A 19,693-nucleotide genomic window follows, 5' to 3' on the forward strand; every position below is an offset into this window, starting at 1 on the left:
TATATTTGCATCCGACCTTGTTATCTCAGATTTTTTCTGTAGCTGGTTAGAGGAATGGACAACTTCAGGGTATAATTTTAGGCTTCTACTTTAAGATAAGAATTAAATTTTCTGTAAAGTTTGCAACTATAGGGTAACATAGGCACTTCAGAAGGCACTGGGGAACATGGTGCATAAGCACTCAAGTTGGCTCTACACAGAATCAGATTTTACTTGTGAGCATGGTTTTAGCATCTTGTGGAATATAAATTAAGTGCTAAACTTTGGACCTGAATTAAGAATTAACCGTATGCCCTCTTTGCAGACTACTAGCTCAGCACGGCATTAACACAGCTATGTGTATATCAGACCAGAAACAGTACCACACTTTACTCCATCTCCTTGAAAGACTTATGTTAGCAAAAAGCAGCCAGTAGTTGGAAGTGGGTCATTTTGTTCCCCTCCCGTCTTCTCAGGGCACAGTTTGAACCACTAAAAGAACCCAGACTGTCCAGGGAAAAAGGCAGATGTGTCCACCCCATAGGACTTAGGTATGCTTCCCTTCATCAGTGCCAGATTTCTACAAATAAACCTAAAATCATTGTTTTCTGTCTATTTATGAGTGTCTCCTTTGACTTTATATTCATAGCCATGTAAGTTTGTAATGAATTCCCATTATGCTGAAGAAAGGCAGGATATAATTTAATGGTATCTTGATCTTCTAGTCCCACTTTCATTTTCCTGCAACTTCCTCTCCACATCTCCCAAAGAAGGTCCTAATAATTCATCTATTATTTTATATGGGTAAAGTATTTTTAACATATTTTGAGCCGAGATAAAAAGTATTAGCTCTTTAAATTTTAGCTATTTATCTTGTTGAGAGGGTCAGGGGGTCTTGCTTTGGTACTCTGGCACTTATCAGCTGCTTATAATCTGAATCAAGTCACAGATTAGTGACTAGGCTTTTGCCACAGACTGGTTCAAGCATTGGTAAACGTCACAGAGACTTGTAATGCTCCATACCTCACCTGATCTTCTCACTTTGCCTTTCCCCTTCCTTCCAATAACTGGGCACAGTTTTTTCTGTTTTCTTCTAGCCTACCACATTCCTGCTCCTTTCTGTGCTGTTCCTTCTTTTGATTTCCTTAATGGTCATCCTCTCTGCTTACCTCCCATGGTCACCTCAGTTCACTTCCTTGTTTCCTGTCACTCCTTGCTCTCTGCTACACCTCCCCGTTTATTAAAAAAGAGGTTTTATGGGGAAGACAACATGGTTGTGGGTTTAAATGATGCCTTAGGTGACTTAATACTAGAGCTTAATACTTAGGCGGCTTAAGGCTAGAGCTTGGTGACACATGCAGTTTTTTCAGTACCCCAGATTAGCACCCCATTGTGCTTAAATTCATGAGATAATATTACTAAACATACACACACACACAATATTCCATCAAAAGCCTATGTAGATTAAAGATTTTCTGTACAAACACACAGAAACTCTTTTTTTTTTTTTTTTTCTATTTTTGCTTTCTGGAATATAACTTCATGTGTTCAAATATTTTCCCAAACAAAGGAAAGAAATCTGCTATTAAAAAAAAAAAGGAAAAAAAGAAAAAAAAATAGATTTTCACTTGATCATTTAGCTGCAAGAGCAGGTCTCTTAGACAATATCCACTATCATAAAAATGATTATAAGATTTTGAAATCTGGCAATGTAGATAAAATATTGTGCAAATGTAACTTCTTGTTCCTTTTTTTTTTTTTTTATCCTTTGCATAGGGAAATATGGTAAATGTAATTAGAATATTTCATAAAGTGAAATTTCATGCTGAGACATAAGACCCAGACCTGGCTCTCAGTGCCCTGTGTGCAGCCTGAAAATGCATCTTGAATATGAAGTGACCACTGCTCCTCTTGTCATGTTAATGTGACACGCAAACACAGCACTTCCTAGCGACACGGCTACAATTCTGTACTATCTCATAAAAAGATTAAAAATATTTTTTCTTATGAAAAGGACTTTGATGTTTGCATGCTATTTTTATATCTATTCATCAGCTTCTCTTCATACTGATTACACTTTTTAGTTAATATATACAAAAACTGTTTCCAGGCAAGTACTAATTAAAGCTATCTTTATGGACAAATAGGAGAAAAGAAAGAAAAACAGTTTGGGTACAGAGTTTTGCATTTAACCCTTTCATACACAACTGGGAAATGACTTCACAGCTTTGTAAAGAAAAAATAATAATTCTTGCTACTACTTTTTTGCCTGAAACACATTAACATAATTATTTTTTCAACCATTACAATCCCCTAATAATGTAAGTAAATCAGAATTAATATCCCTATGTAAGAGAAGGAAAAATAGCTAAGTCCATAGAAAGTCAGAGAATTGTCAAAACTCAAGAAATTCAAGGTTTACACTGCTACTGTGTCTCACTGCACTGAGATGCCAGTAATCTCTTCATATCGTCTTCACAAAAAATACAGTTTCAGGATATTTTAGGCACATGTTTTGTCTGTACTCGACTCTGGTGAGGCCACACCTCGAGTACTGTGTTCAGTTTTGGGCCCCTTGCTACAACAAGGACATGGAGGTGCTTGAGAGAGTCCAGAGAAGGTCAACGAAGCTGGTGAGGGGTCTGGAGAACAAGTCTTACGAGGAGCGGCTGAGGGAGCTGGGGTTGTTCAGCCTGGAGAAGAGGAGGCTCAGGGGCGACCTTATTGCACTCTACAGGTACCTTAAAGGAGGCTGTAGCGAGGTGGGGGTTGGTCTATTCTCCCACGTACCTGGTGACAGGACGACAGGGAGTGGGCTAATGTTGTGCCAGGGGAGGTTTAGGTTGGATGTTAGGAAGAACTTCTTTACCGAAAGGGTTGTTAGACATTGGAATAGGCTGCCCAGGAAAGTGGTTCAGTCACCATCCCTGGAGGTCTTTAAAAGACGTTTAGATGGAGAGCTTAGTGATGCGGTTTAGTGGAGGACTTGTTAGTGTTAGGGCAGAGGTTGGATTTGGTGATCTTGGAGGTCTCTTCCAACCTAGATGGTTCTGTGATTCTGTGATTCTGTGATCATTTAGGAACAAATGATGTGAAACCAGTTCCTAAACCACATATATTGATGTATTTTTCTGACATCGGTGGAATTATAACACAAATTTGAAATACTAAAAATATTACCACTCACTTCATTCAGAGCAGAAATGGGTCTAAAATGAGATTTTCAGTGCTGTTCAGAACACAAATTCTGATTGGTTCAGTAATTCCCTTCTCAAATTTTAGTCTGATTTTGTAAAGAAACTTAGCTAACAAGATTATAGTGAGTATTTATCTGTACAGTCCAGTGTGTCCAGTGAGATCTGGACAATATTTAAACTACAGATCAAATTCAGTCAAATGGATGGAGAGGGAGAGTTTCCTACAGTTATGAAAATAGAATATCATGTAGAGAATACAGAGACTTTAGTTTGTTTTCTTATGGGAGAAAGGCTGAAAAAAACCCACACTTGCATCTTTTATCTCATCAGAGAATCAGAATCTCATCAGAGATGAGCTACATCTGCTCACAAATTTACTCCAGTGTGTTTTTTCCACATCACTTGTTTATCCTGTGCCTGTCAATTCTTGCATGAGTATAGACAAATATGATTCACCACACTATCTTTATTCACCAGTAAGCACATCCTTAGTAAACTACGTTTACCAGGATCTACTCACAGAGTGTGTTGAATTAGATTGGGGTAAAAAAGATAAAAAAGATGGGGGCTGTTTGCCTCCTCTTTGTAATCCTGCGTGACATAGGTTCAGGTTGGCAATGATGTTGCAGCCAAGCTGTGCAGAAGGACAGCTCATTAGGGCAAGATTGCCAGACATGTTTTCAACTAGTTAATCTGGGTACTCAAAGTGATTCTAGCCACTGCAGGTTTACCCTCCATGTGTTTGACTTTCTTGATGCCATGGCTGGATTGCTTTGGACAAATTGCTTTGGACAAACAAATTTGCCTGGGACAGTTGTAGTCATGCATGACTTGGGCAACCTGTTTGCTTTGGACATATTGTTTCGGTTGAATGCGTGTTTGCTTTATTTTTATATTGTTGCTTGTACTGGACTCCAATCAGTCAATAACCCACGGTGGATGGTTAATCACTGCAAGTTGACAAAGAACCTTGAAATAAGACATCTGAATTTAAATGCTGCTAGTTTCAAGGCTTGTGGATATTCATTAGAGATAAAACAGAAATATATGTAAAATATAAAACCTTTGCAATTCCCATTTCTTGAATGGAAGACAATACTTACAATGAAGGGCTTGGTCTTTAACTTAGCCATACTGCTAGACCCAAAATCAACAAAAATCTTAAAAGAACTTAGTCTTGATCCAGACTGTTTGAATTACATGAAGGTTATATATGTGTTTAAGGATGTCATTGTAATGGAATAACAACATGCAGCAGAATTGGGCCAGTATTTCTCCAAAGTGCAAATGCAAAACTCATCTTGGCAATTTCATGATGTAAAAGTGCAAATTCAGCTGGTTTTGATAACCAAATTAGATGAAAATACTAATGGGAAATAGAACCCAGCTATATTTTTTGTGTGCTTACAGGTTATGAATCTGTGAGAAATGCAACTACATGCTAGGTCTGCATATGTCCACATGAAATAGGCATTTTGAAAAAAATATATTTAATTTACAAAAAACAATGAAATGGTGGATGATTATGACTGAGCAAATTGATTGCTTGAATATCCAGTATATATAAATATATATATATAAAATAAAAATATGTACAAAATATTTGTATTTGATGTATCCATCATTGCTTTGACTTACCAAAGAAACAATCTGCTGAAAGCCTTTAACACATTCCACACCATTTCATCCATATGCATTTTCTATTTTTTCCTGTGTTGTGGAAAACGAAACAGCTAAATGCAGTTACTATACGTTTGGGTTGATTCAATTATCCCGAGGAGGGAAAAAAAAAAAGTAAATATAATCAGTATATCTGATTTTGGCAAAAGGTTAAATCCTTAGAGTTATACACAACTCTTGAATAGTCCCACTTTGTCAATATACTCTTATTCTGAGTAAAATTCATCTTAATTTGGCCAGGGAGTCAGCACTTTTGAAGTTCCTCATCTCTTCAAAATAAAGCTTTTGTGTGATAGAAATCATATGAAGAACCTGTCTTGGCTATGTGTACATAAAAATGTGTCTTGTAGACAAAACTGTCTGTGTTACTTTGATGTTTTACTGCTAGGAGTTCACAAGGTCATGAGGACAGATATGGAAACACCCTTACAGTAAGCCAAACTATCATTATTTTTTAGCTAGACCCTCAAGTAAAACATCAAATACTGTGATGTTGCCAATGAAAACACAGCAGGAGAATCCTAAAATTCCCTGCTAAATTCCTGCTAAAATTCCTCTTTTATTATTTTTCTTCATACAGTCTGTCAAATTTTCAATGACAAAAAAACAAAACAAAACAAAACAAAACAAAACAAAAAAAAACCAAAAAAAACCAAAAACAACAACACATTATTTCAGATGCAAATGTCTTCATTTGGATGTGTGATTGTAAATTTAGAGGCAGTCTATTTGCATGTTGACAGTTAATCTCATCTTTAAACACTCTACTGAACAGAGATTTCTGTGGACCTAAAATTTGTCAGTATTTTATGTTCTTTTGAATATGTAGCTGTCTTATATCCTGTACTTACTGAATGGACCGACATAAAATCATGACAAATGTGTTATATGGAATTGTACAATGTTAATACACACAACTCACTTAAACTGGAAAGGTCATTTAACGATAATCTTTTGTTGATGTGAGTATGGTGAGTGTAGGGGCTGATTTAAATGTTTGCCTTATTAGCTGTAATGACTATGACTCAACATAAATTTTTGCTGGTAGTTTTTCACTTACCTTTTGTATTTTTTTTAAAGCCTTTCCATGTTAATCAACAGGCCTTTAAGTAAATAGCTACACCATTGCTTCACTCATATTAAAACAACACCCCAGTGAGAGAGCTCTGATGGCCTGTTGTCTTTGTTACTAACAAATGTCACAAATATCGTACCCTTCAAAATTTTTATGGACATTTTTTGGGGGAAAGGAATTGGCAGGGAGCTTTGTGCTGTTTCACACATCCCTGAGTTAGAGATAATGAGGAAAACAGCAGTAGAACCAAAAACGTGAGCAAGGTCGAGATAAAGTAAATTGGCTACAGTGTTAAAGATGAGCTTTGGGCAGTGGCCAATTGTTGGCTGGCTCGAGGCATGTGTCTGAGGGTCTCTAACCAATTGTATGACAGATTCGGGCAAGTGGACAGCGCGTGGGGCTACGGGGAAAGTATATATAGTGGTGAAAAATGGCAATAAACGGTCTCCTGTTCAAAAGCCATCAGGAGTCCGTGTCATGCATCCCTTCAATTTCTTCACATCTGAAAGACTGTACAGGTCAATATTGATTGATCAGTAAGTGGCTGAGATAGCTGAAACAAATGATTTAGTCCTTTTCAAAGTCATACATGGCAGCAAATAGACTGAGTTAAGAGGTCGAAGGGAAGACACAGAACCTGTAAGAACCAATTTTTTCATTTCTTTCCTGTTATGTGTCACTTACCTTCAGCTGAGATGTTAAGGTGAATAATAATGAAAATGGGAAAAATGGTTATATTATTTGCAGGTCACAGTACCATTTTTTTAATCTATTTTTTTCTGTTTTTCTGCAGTATTTTTTTTTCTCTGAAGTATGATAAAGGACAATAAATGCTTTTTTACATCTGAAATTATGCACCATTTCATTAAGATCAGTGAACAGACCATGGCAATTTATCCCCTGACACTTCCTATACTAGTCTTTCCCGATTTCTAAGTATTGCAGCACTGCACACTTAGCTAGTAAAGAAGACATCCTGTGACTGCTATCAGTGATGAGTTGCTTAAATCTATTCCAAAGCTTTAGTGGAAACATGACTCAAAGCTAAGTTGAACACATGATTAGTTGAATAAATCAGCAAGAAGTTTAGCAAATACAAATGCAAAATTAATCCTAATATTAGATTAAATATTTTAACATCACTTATAAGATATGTAATTTGGAAAATGTGTCTTTATTAGCTTAATGGTAAGACTTTAATGTATTTTGTCTTCACATTGCACCTACAAAAATCATTTTTTAATTCAATACATTTTTTACATTTGTACATCTGCCTGCTACCAATTTGAATTCTGTGCATGTTGGTTGTATTTTTATATGAGCAATTATATTATTGATATTGCTGTGGTAATGAAAAATCAAATGGCCCTTCAATGTGTATAACACTTAATGGAAACAGATGCCATTCAAGCTAGTGAAAATGCTGAGACCCACAAGGGTCCACAAAGAGACTGAAAGCTGAATAGTTTATCCTTGCAAGAGAAAGAAGGCTATTGCTGTGAGAAATTATAGCTCTCCTTTCATTCTCTCTACTGATCCAGCTCCTATTGGAATGAAAGGAAAGGCTCCTGTTGTCAGACTGGAGGTTTATAATGCAAGCAAGTCTCTGAAATAGAATAAATCTTCCTCTCTCATTACTTTTTAGCCGTCTGATTTGTAAGTGCAGAGTTCTGCTGTCATCTTCCATGCTGTGCAATCCAAAACATCACCAAAGCAATTGTACTAGTTCCTCCATGATTAGCCTCCCAGATGAAGTTGGTGCCATGAGAAGGATGCCAGAGGGGAAAACAATGGATAGGACAAGATCCATGGTGCTTCTTAATGTAGTTCAAGGCACAGGTACCAAGGATTGAAGGGAGGAGACAGAGCAAACTGAGGGCAGGATAAGCAGCAAGTTTTTTTTTTTTTTTGAAATTAAAGAGATGTATTGGAATCAAAGTAGGTACCAGACTGGGGATAAATTATTACTAGAGGTTAAGGAAATAATAATAATAAAAAAAATTGGTTAATATATGCTCATCTTTAAATAGCAAACCTACTCTTGGCCGGTTCAGTACAGCACTTAAAATACACCCTGTATGTTTGTCATCTAATCAGTTCCAGCTGGAGTCAGTGACTTTATTCTCAAGTTTGCAAACCTAGACTGATGCTTAGTGCTTTGTTGATTCAGGTACTAAAAAGGAAGTGTTTTCAGGACAATAAGGTTCAAAGATTGCATAGAAAAAAAAAGATCATTGCAAATTATCATTTAAAATGTGTAGAATAAAGAACAGTAACATGAATCACTGGGGAGACACAGTGATTACAACCCTCTAACCTACTGCAATTACACAATACTAATTCAACATTGAATTTAAATTCATCGAGAAAGGATATGTGGAGTGGGAATTACAACTTATTCACTAGAATTTCTGTGTGCTTATTATTTCTGCATTACGTTGTCAGGTACCTCATAGCACTTACTCAAAAAAGTGGGTTCAATTACTTCCTTTCAAGCATTCCTTGAAACATACACATAATGATCTGTTTTGTTTAAAATACATTTTGTGGAAAGGTACATTTAAGGAATAGTAACTAGGCTAATATCCTGGACCTTATTTTCAGATGAACACTGTGGATACGTTGCAGCCATATTACAGTCTATGTCTAATGTAATCTGTGTATTGCAGTATAATGAATATCAATCAGCTTCTCCCTCACCCCCTCCCTAGTTCTTAGTCCTAGTGTCTCAGTCTTACCAGAATAAAACCTGAACCAACAGGTTGCTCAGGATCTTCAGCATAATCCAAACAGGTTTCCTATATTTTATCATTATTATTATTTTTTATTATATTTTTTTTTTTAGGGATAGAACTGTTCCTTCTTTTTCTGTAAGGCCATGTGCATTTATGAGCATGATCCATTAGGAATATTAAGATAGCATTTTAATATACAAAAGGAAAACAATAAACATCCGATAAAATGATGAATCTTATTAGATTTATTTATATATGGAAGATGATGACTTTTTTCTTGACTAATAATAAAATGTAACCTTAATTTTTCTTTCTGTCATAGAACACAATCCCCAATATAGTCCCCAGCTGAGAAGAATGCAAGAACTCAGATAACATCTCTGATTACTCTTTTTTTTTTTTCTTCTAGCTCTTCAAGAGAACAAGCAGAGGTTATTACCACTTAAAGAAGCAATTAATACAGGATCAGTTTTATGGCAAATATGCCTTCCAGAGCTTCTGTTAGTGCAGCTTCTCTCCTAAAGGAACTTGCTCTTATTGTATTACCATCACCGCTGGTGTGATGACTGGAAAGGATAGGAAGGTTCATGACCCCTCTAGAACCTTCCTAATGGTGGTATGGATCATTGCATTCCCTTCATGGTATGTCTCTTCCTACCCAAAGAACTAAGTAGTTGGATTTGTTTTACTGTATTTTATAATATACATGTTTAAGTGTCCTAATAACAAAACAGTGCTTCAAGAACAGCTTTTATTTCACTGAAACAAATCCAGTCACTCCTTTTTGTTGGAGAAGGTGGCAGACATTTGACTAAAATAAAAATATTTTCTCTATGACATTCATCTTCAACTTCATTCCCTTTCTCAGAATTTAAATCTGCAACCTTCCTTCTCTTACCTATTGTTAATCTGGCTTGGAGAGCTAAATGTGACTATGTGTTACTCGTGCTTGGGGCAGGGAAGTCTGATTTTGCCTACTATGAGTTAAAAAGTTGCTAGCATTCATTCTTAACAATAAATGCTATCTTGGTAGAGTCAGCATTTACAGGTCTTCCTCTGTCAGTCTATTTCCGTCTCTGGTGTGAGCAAAACTCCAACAAAATATGACTATGTTCGTAATTTAGCAGATGAAGGATATTTTTCACCTTTATAACATATATTTTCACTTGTGAAAGCGAGTGTAAGAGACAGGGTTACTTGAAATGGATTTTAGGTATGAGTTGAAGCCTACTGTCAGTTGCATGCTGAAATGCAAATATTCATTATGCTTGATTTGGAGTTCTGTATGTGGGAGATGCTATGAATTTGTGAAATGATGGGACAATAGAAGTATATTTTGGGGATTTAATTTGTCCATAAATGTTAATTAAATAGGCTGAGTTACAAGGTATTTTTAATAAAATACTAATAAAAGCAAGGCATACAGAGATGTGTTTCTTCTCGGAGTTGCAATGGGTAATGTACCACTGAATATTTTGTATTACACCATTGCAAACAAATGAAATACAGTCTTATTCAGAGCTTTCTGTTCATTTGTTTACTGGAATTACAGTAAAAATGGATTTAAGAAGTTTTACAAGCATTTGGAAACTATTCAGATTTTGTAGATGAATAAGCCAAATGACGTCTTCTAGTAGCCACATGGATAGGCCCACCTGGAGCTTTGCACATCTGAGCCAAGACATGTCATATGATTCTTCCTGCACAGGGAACATCACATCACATGAGCAATGGAGACAGATTTGTTGCATATGGGGTTCCTGCAATGTCTAGCTGCTCAGTGCAGGCCGGCACTGAGTCTGGATCTACCAAAAAGGAGGTGTGGTAACTCATATGTTGGAAGCTGTCTGGAGTTCACCAGGAGCTGCCTGACCCTGATCCCCTTTGCATGCATCCTCCTGCCTTTGTGTGTGCCATTCCCTGTATGACAAGAAGCTAAGGAGTTTGCGGAGCATGGTGATGTGCCTCAACCTTGGCACAAGGTATGTGTGGGTGCATTGGAAGAAGTGGAAATGTGGTAGGATCAGGTTATTAATGTCTCAGTGTGGAGTGAATGAGTCTGACTCAGCATCTTGCTAGTGCAGCAGGCATTACAAGTCCTCAGTAGTTTCTTGTTTTGTAGTCAAACCAGTCTGTTTTGAAGGAAACTGATATGGGAAGGCAAATCTGATTGCTTCCAAGATCCGTTTCTGGTGGCTTCCAAGACCCAAAATTTCCTCCCAATTTAAACTAGACTTTAGGAAGAAACTCTTCACTGTAAGGGTAGTGAGGCACAGGAACAGGTTGCCCAGAGAAGCTGTGGAAGCCCCATCCCTGCAGGTGTTCAAGGACAGGCTGGATGGGGCCTTGGCCAACCTGATCTATTGGGTGGCATCCTTGCCCATGGCAGGTGGGTTGGAGTTAGATGATCTTTAAGGTGCCTTACAACCCAAACCTTTCAATGATTCTATAATCCAGCAGACTTCTCATTCTATTTCCTGTTTGCTGTTGTTGAGCGGGTTCTTCAAAGACACTAATACACACACACACATACACACACACACACACACTGCCAACAAAGGCCAGTCAAAAAGACCAATAGAAAGTGAAGGAGCACTCCTTAACCAGCACATGAGCTTTGAATGGTGGAAAGGCTCTAATAGCATGTGAACTGTGCTTTATTACACTTGAGCTTTCGTACCACTCACATACACAGACACAGACTCCGGCTGTGGAGGCCCCTTTTATGTCCACTTCCCTCCATTTTCTTACACTTCTCCCTGCCTTTGGCCCTTCTCCTAAGCATCCTATAAAGAGTTTTGCATGTTCCCAAGATTTCTTTAAACAACCCTTAGTAATCTTGGTCTTCCCCTGTAATACCCATGATTATCTTCTTTGCCCCATTCTAACTTATCAAGATCTGTCTGAAACTCTTCAAGGCAACCAGATTGTCTTAAAAATTGTTCCCTTGACCTGAGATAAAGGTAGATGCACCTTAGCTACCTAACACTTAATTAAATTTTGGAAAAACAGCCTGGATAAATTCTCCCTTTTATGAATTCTCTTATGAGAATAAATGGAAAGAAGATTTTTAACGTAAGCTTTTTTTTCTTAATCCCTTATTTTAAAATTCATTATCTGAGGTTATGAAGTCATTTAATAAACAGGATATCTTGTAAGAATAAAAGTTGCAAAAGTGGGTCCCTTGGGCTTGAAACATGCTACCTAACTACTTCTGGGATGTCTCTTCTTGCACTGTCTAGAGAGTGTGAGTTCCTAAACTTGGAATTTAGGTTTTTCTGAGTAAATGGGAGGGTCAAAATTTTGCTTATTCAGCTCTCACCCTCTTATGAGCTCTTCTGTGGATGTAGGCCTTTATATTGTAATGCTGTTATTCATATTATTCATATTAACACAATACATGTGGAAACTTAGAAAGAAAAAAAGAACTTGTGAGTCATTACATCTGTTTTCTGATTTTTATATTCATTTTATGAACTTTCACAGTCTATAAATTGGAAATAATCCCAGAAAATGAATAAATGGATTACTCTGATTACATTTTCAATTAAAAAAAGAAAAAAAAAAGATGGAGAGAGAATGCATAGTGTATTCAATCAGGAAATATTATGCTAATTACTGTAAAGATAACAGCTGTTCATACTCTTCAGATTATTAACACCTTCTATACTCCAGCAGTGAAGCATCCCATGCAATGCTAATCTTCCAAGTGCAAAAAACTGCTGTTCCTTCACAGTGAAGTGGGTAATACATTCTTCTCTCTGACAGAACAATAGATGAGCAACAGCAGCCAGAACAGAAGTTTTATGACTTTCAAGATTTTGTTAATGTCATTGGTGCTACAAACTGTACAATACATATGCTACTAGTAGAAAACAAATGTGGTTCTTATAAAGAAAAAATTACATCCAGACTTTTATATATAAATAAATTACTAGATTATGCCAGCTGTTTTTTTTTGACTTTTCCTTCCTTTTTCTTTTTTTTTTTTTAATAGATTTAAAAATGGTGAATACCCAACATTAGCTCTCAACTATTTTTCTTAAAAGGTATGTTTTTGACTTTGTAAATCAGATCTATAGCCAGATTACTATGCTGCTCACTGTTCATTTTTTGGATTATTGAAGCAACTTCCAGCATATTGGTACCCTACATGTTCAGTTCATGCTACATAGCAGCTAAAAAATAAAAATAAAAATAAAAAATATCTCTTGAAAAATCATTTCCTATCAAGGAATATTTGCTGTGATCTAGGAAGTGATGGAGCAACATTTTATCTACAAAATACACAACCTGAACAACAAAAATCTCCACTCTACATCTCTGCAGCATAGGCTTTGAAAATGAAGTGATACATCCAACAGAAAAAACACAAGCAAGTTGTGGAATTAGCCAGTATGAGGGCTCTCTGAGCTGTTAGGCCTTATGAGAGTTAAATTAAAATTAACTGAGAAATTTAAAAGTTGTAAAGACTATGACAAGAAAGAGGGGGGAAAAGTCATCTAACCCTCGAGCAAATGAGATAATTGCATAATAACACTAGCATTATGTGTGGATTTTGTTCTGTGAATGAACCACTTATCAATGCAGGTGCTCTGTGTGCTAGCCTTTGCAAAAGTGTAGGCAGGTTCCTGTGTTGAGGCTGAAAATCAGCAAAATTAGAAGTTTGTCACACTCAGCATCCTCAACTGCTCTTCATCACTCCCACTAGATAGAAAGTAGAAAATTGAGATTTCCTATTCTGATGCATAGGCAGTTCCCTCTAGTGTGGTCCTGTCAAAGTGCTCTACATCTGCTGTTCTTCCTCCCTGCCCCTCTTGGAGCACTGTTCAGGTGCATGAACTATTTTGAGTCATTTTGACAGCAGTGGGACATCCTGAGAGCAGCTGTGTCAGCAGAACTGAGGGTTTGTAACTCTTGACAAAATTACTAATTTATAAGTTCTGAAGAGTTCAGTTTTCATTTATCTGCATTGCTCACAAACATTCATGTTTTGCTGTTACTTCTGGTCAGCCTACAGCTAAGGAACATCATTAACAGGGTGAGTCACTCTGGGTGAATCAGTTCTGCAGAACATTGAAGTGTTGAAATGGGTTATACTTCCTCACCTAGGCTGGGGCTGAGCTCAAGAAAAAAGCCAAATTACCTCCGCTCTTCATTCATAATCCACGTACAGAAGGACAGCAGTGACGTACACTTAACCTTTTTCCTCTTTAGTTTGTCCACAGGCTTTGTTATCTCATAGATGTTTAGTGCATCAGGCTGCTTATTTGTGTGGATGATGAGCTATTCCACAGCACATCTCAAATAAGAGGCCACTTTACTTCAACATTCATGGGGCACTAGAAAATGCAAAATGCTTTATTATTAACAGAGTATCTAGAAACATAAAAAAGATTTACACTGTCAGGGGTGTGACACAAATATCAGATGTAGGCAAGCTGGTAGCAGACTGACTTTAGCAAACTGATGATTTTTCAGGACATCTAAATAAATGTTAATATTTCACAGCTGATCTGATTGAGATTCTCTTCACCAAACCTTAGATGTTTTAAGCATAGACATCTGAGCTAGCACCTTGTGGACTTCTTGACAGGCAGTGGTTACTTTTAGGGCAAAAGTTTTGAAAAAAACAAAAATTTGAGCAAATGGTAGTGCTAAATTTAGGATGAGGTCAAGTGAATCACTGAAATGCTTCCATAAACTAAAAAGGGAGGATACAGATATTCACTGGCATGCATTGTCTCTATTCAATTAGATTAATACCATCTTTTGTATTAAATTTACAGTAAACTTTGTTCTAATTTAGTTGAACATTAAAATACAGTATATGCATCAGTGTATAATTCTACTTTAGAAACATACCATGCAATAACAACATTTTTAATGGAGAAAAACTTTCACAGAAGGTGACTTAAGTATTGTCTTAAAATCTCCAGACATTTTTTAAAATTTGAAGCAAAACAAGCAACCCTGCCCCCTCCCAATTTTAATAAAGGACAGTGCCATACTAAAAGCTTCTGCAAGGTTTGTTCTCTTAGACATCTGCAGCTCTGTTAGAAAGAGTTTGAAATGAATTCAATTTTAAGAGTTTGTTTGGATATTTCAAATCTCCAGAGAGTGACTTCCTAGCTTCTGTGCCAGGGATTATGTGGTGCTTGATTTTTGAGTCCAACTCTTTCTAAGTAATTACAGTTTTAACTGGAGTGTAAAATTACGCATCTGAAAATGTGTATCTATTGATTATAGTAGTGAAGAGGAAAAGGAACAGATACTCTTTAAGAAGCTCTTATCTGTAAATATGATGGAAACATGTGACATGTTAATGAAATATTTATAGTCCCCCAGAATGTAGTGCTACTCATGTTTCACTGTTAGGATGTACAGGAAGAATTTAAAATAGAAAGTATTTCTCTTGTGTACTAGGAAAGTCTTTAACATATGCTAAAGTTAGAAGTATATGAAAATGATCTTTTCTACATTTTTGACAGAAAAATACACTAGATACGCAATGATCAAAGTCATTCAAGTCATGAAGTTAAAGATTTCTCTGATATTTAATCTGTTGGGTTTTTGTTTGTTTCTTGTGAGTATAATGACATTTTCTAATGAATATACATACACTTTTTGAAATTTTAATGTGGAAAAATTGGAACATTTCAGGGAAAAAAATCACTTGTTAAATTTAGGGAAAAGTTATTGTGTGATGTACAACTTCCTTTTTATTTTTATTTAAATTTTTTTTTGGTACCACTTCCTGTAAGAAAATGAACGTCTCTCCTTATACAAGTGTTCCCATGATCCCTCCCCAAAACAAATTAAACACCCCATCCTTCCATCCTTTTTGGTGGAGTTGTGTTCTCAGGAAAACATTTCGTATACTGTGTTCTGTGTTTCAGACTGTGGCTATACTAGATTTTCTCTGAGATAAAACCTTGACATGAAAGCTTGGGGAATAAAGAGTTTGGGGAACTCCGTGTGCATCAACATTTTGTCTGGTTCCTTCTATCAGCAGGAGTTGGAAAAAAGTTTCCTACATTCATGAAAGTGTTTGTGTTCTGTTTGTAAGTATATGTTTTCTTACTTTGGGTCATCTTGGGTTTCCAGTTCATTTGTCTGAAGCCTATTTTTATGATATATGTGCTAGCATTCTGTTATTCCATGTGAAGTTGGCTGAATGTTTTGGGAAGCCTGGGATGATTTCCAATAGTTGTTTATAATTAGGAGCATCTCAAGTGGTGGTATTTTTTCACGTCAGTGAAAAGTAGGAAAAATATTTACTTTTAGTACTCATTTAATCATAAGTATTGCTAAACTGTATTTTTTGTAAAGTCTTTTTCATTCTGTGTATTATGCATTGTTCTTTTTCTTCTGTATTATTATTTTATCCCTCCTGCACAAGGACATTCTGTAATTTTGAAACAGGAGCTGCCACAACCTAGATTGAAAGTATCTCTCATAAAACTCACTTAAATTTTCACCATGTGATTCCATGGGCTTTGAATCAATCCCAGAGAAACTGGTCATTGAGTTGGAGGTGGTTATTACTTCCACAACACAATTGCTAATTAATGCTGTACTTGCTTTGCTGATTCATGGGAAGGTGCTGAATTAACCAGAGCAAGTGATTCATGGCATACAGCTGAGCAAAGCCATAGTCCTCTGTGCGAATCTCAGTTGTCAAGTTTGTAGCTTTCTTTCCTGTATTTAAAACCTACAGGAGGAACTGATACCTCCCTGCAAACTAGCAGGATCCTGGAGGATACTGTGTAATAACTGTAAAGGTTGGTTCCTGTGCTCAACCTCCTGCTTCCCAGTTCTTCTGACACACCAAAATTAAATTTTATCATACTCCCCTGACAAGGAGAAGTAAGTATACAGACAGTTATCAGTTCTGGGACAAGGCTTGACCTCTCTTAATTTCTCAGTCTAACAATATCCCCTCTGCTTTCTCAGGGCATGGGTCACATGAGATCAGGAACAAGAAAGCCTCTTATCTTCACTGAAGCCAACTGTAGACTGAAGTGACATTTATTAACAGGTTATTGTATCTGTATTCCACTTTCCAGGACAATTTATAGAGGTGGAAAACCTGCAAAGGATTTCTCTAGACTTGTCCAAAGACAAGTCTTGATCCTGGAAAGTGCTGAAGCTCTCTGCAAACCTGGAGGGGAGTCCCTGGCTGTGAAGTGCAGCTTTGGAACCAAAAGTATGTAGGTTTGCTAAAAGCTCTTTTCCTCCCTCTGTCATCACCTCTTTTATACAGAGCAGTCAATTACGCTGTCCTCAGCCCACTCACCAGGTAAAGGTCCCATACTACCCTCACATCTTTTGGGGGGAGAGTACTGAGGAAATGGTTCTAATGACAGAATTAGTATCCAGAAGACTTTGGGATGAGGTTATTTCTTGTCCAGTCAATAAGATATTCTGTAGCTAAGAACATGAAGGACCAATTGCACACTTACCCAGGTTAGGACTTAGTGGTCTGGCTGGCTTGACAACTATGTGGACAAAAAGCTGGTTGGATTATCAGCGGTTAACAGGTCGTGCCCTACATGGATGCCTGTGATATGTACTGCAGAGGTGTGCCATGGGACCTGTCCTGTTTAACATCTTTGTCAATGACTAAGCTTAGTGGAGGGCCCAAAAGGTGGTAGGGCTAGGTACTAGGGCCCCATGAGGAGAGACAGAGGGAGCTGGCCTTATTCAGCCTGGAGAAGGGATGCTACTGGGGAACCTAGCAGTCCCCCCGTCCAATACCTACATTGAGGAAATGGAACTAGGCTTGTTATGATGGTGGGAAGGTTACAGACAATGGGCACAAATTGAAATAACAGAGGAGAAACTTTTCCCCATGAGCAACGTGATCGAATCTCATAGCTGACCCTACTTTGGGCAGGTTTTTAGACTACCTGACTTCCTGAGGTTCCTTCCAACCTGCGTTTTCCTATAATTCCTATGATCCTCTTTCAGCATCTTCTCCTAGACATTTTTTTTTTTACCAGGATTTCCATTGTTACAGCCTTTTCAGATCCTTTTGCAGCAATTTTGACTTTTTCTATTTTATCTATCTGTCTATCTATCTATCTATCTATCTATTTCTATTTTATCTATCTGACTGTTAATTATTTCTGTCTATGATTCTCTGTAAAGTGTCTCTTGTCATTGGATGAAGAAGGAAATGCAAAAGTCAAATCACCTGACTGTTAGGATGTACCAGCATAGGTCCTTACATTTGGACTACTTGTCTAGAGGCCCACTGTAACTCATAGAGAGAAAGAGACATTTTTGGAATTACATTCATCTTATCAGAAGGTGGACATTAAAATAGCTTGTCTGGATAATGTGTAAGAATACTTTTCTGCACTGGCTATTCAGGAAGTTTAGATGAATAGCTCAGATGTAGCTGCCTGTAATACAGTTGCCCACAGAGTTAAATGAGATCATTCGTATCTGAAATGCCTGCAATTACCCACTACCCTTTCTCCCTTCTCTTTACACTGAGAGCTGTATGACAGACTGAAACCAACTAGCTCCTGAGATCTTTTGCCTTTGCTGGTGGTGGCGTGTGAAACCCTGTGGGAATAATTCGAGAGTAACATGAATCTGTGAGTAAAAGTGGCTTTGCCCATTGTACAGAAACCGTAACTGGCTGACAGGTCTTCAGAAAAAAATTGATCTTGATAACGCTAATGGCAATTTTCTCATACTAGTAATCATAGCATGAATTGGCCAGAAATATTTTCTCCTTTCCCCTACTTTGTATTTAGTAGATGATAACTCAATTTTCAAGGCTTAATATTTCTATGGGTGGAGGAAAGGAGAAAAAATACCAGGAAAATGATGTTGCAACTATATATCTTAAACCTACTAGCTGAATGATAATCCCAAATTATTCCTTCTGTTCACAGGAAAATCAGGAACTGATACTGCATCATGTTCCTATTCATTCGGTCTGTGAACAGATCCTCTGAGCCTATTAGGTTTATGAAGGAATTGTATACCGGAGAGTCTGGCTGTCATTGCAAAATTTCAGGAGGAGGAGAGGAATACAATTTTAAGATTGAAGTCTGAGTGATCTTTTAAATCTCTTATATGGGGATATACAAACAAGTCTGCAGAATACCTAGGTTATGGGAAATTAATCATGCTATCTCCATTGACGGTTACAGTGATTAATGTGCAGACACCTTTCATATCTCAAAGCACCAGCATATTAATATTATAAATTTAGGCAAGTGACATCAGTTATACGCAGTCATATCGTAGCAGAAGTCTCAAATTTGCAATGATAGGACTGTGTTAATTTACTGCATAAGTACTGCATTGGCTTAGAAGAAAACTCATTTTTGACTGTTGAAAAACACAGAAGTTCCATTTCTAGGTAGGAGCTTTTCATAACTAGATTCAATCCTGTAAATCAGATTGAAAAATTTAATACTTTTGGTCCTGTTCCCATTAATTCAATGGCAAAAACACAATTTTGCTCTTTATGTTCCTTTCAGCAAGTAATTTGTGACTCATAAATTTACTTGTTATTACCTGAAAATATTTTTCTGTCATCTTCTCCCTTCTCCCTACTGTGTGATTTTCTGTGAATGGTTTGTAGCAGATAATGAAGAAACAGCATTTGAAATCAGATTTATTCTGGCCCAAGCTGTTGGGAATTTTTCTTCTTTCTTATCGAATGAACATGTGACAGTCAGTATGAAGTGTACCTGAGAGAAAAGAGCATTGAAGATGTCACCAGGTAAGCAAGGAACATGCCTAGAGCAGGTGGAAGTTTAGACATGATAAGGAGGACTTGGAAGAATTTTTGCAATTTAAAATTTTTGCTTTTCTCCATCTAAACTATGCCAGTGAAGGAAAATAACCTAATGTCTATGTTTCTGGCTCATTATTGGTAGAATTCAAAGGTAATTTTTCATTGCATTCGACCAAGGTAATTGTACAAACACATAATAGAAATGGGAGGCATATTTCTCCATTAAATTCACACAAAGTAATGGTACCTAAGCATATAAAAA

This window comes from Anser cygnoides, chromosome 1, assembly GCF_040182565.1.
Source record: "Anser cygnoides isolate HZ-2024a breed goose chromosome 1, Taihu_goose_T2T_genome, whole genome shotgun sequence".
Lineage (NCBI taxonomy): Eukaryota > Metazoa > Chordata > Aves > Anseriformes > Anatidae > Anser > Anser cygnoides.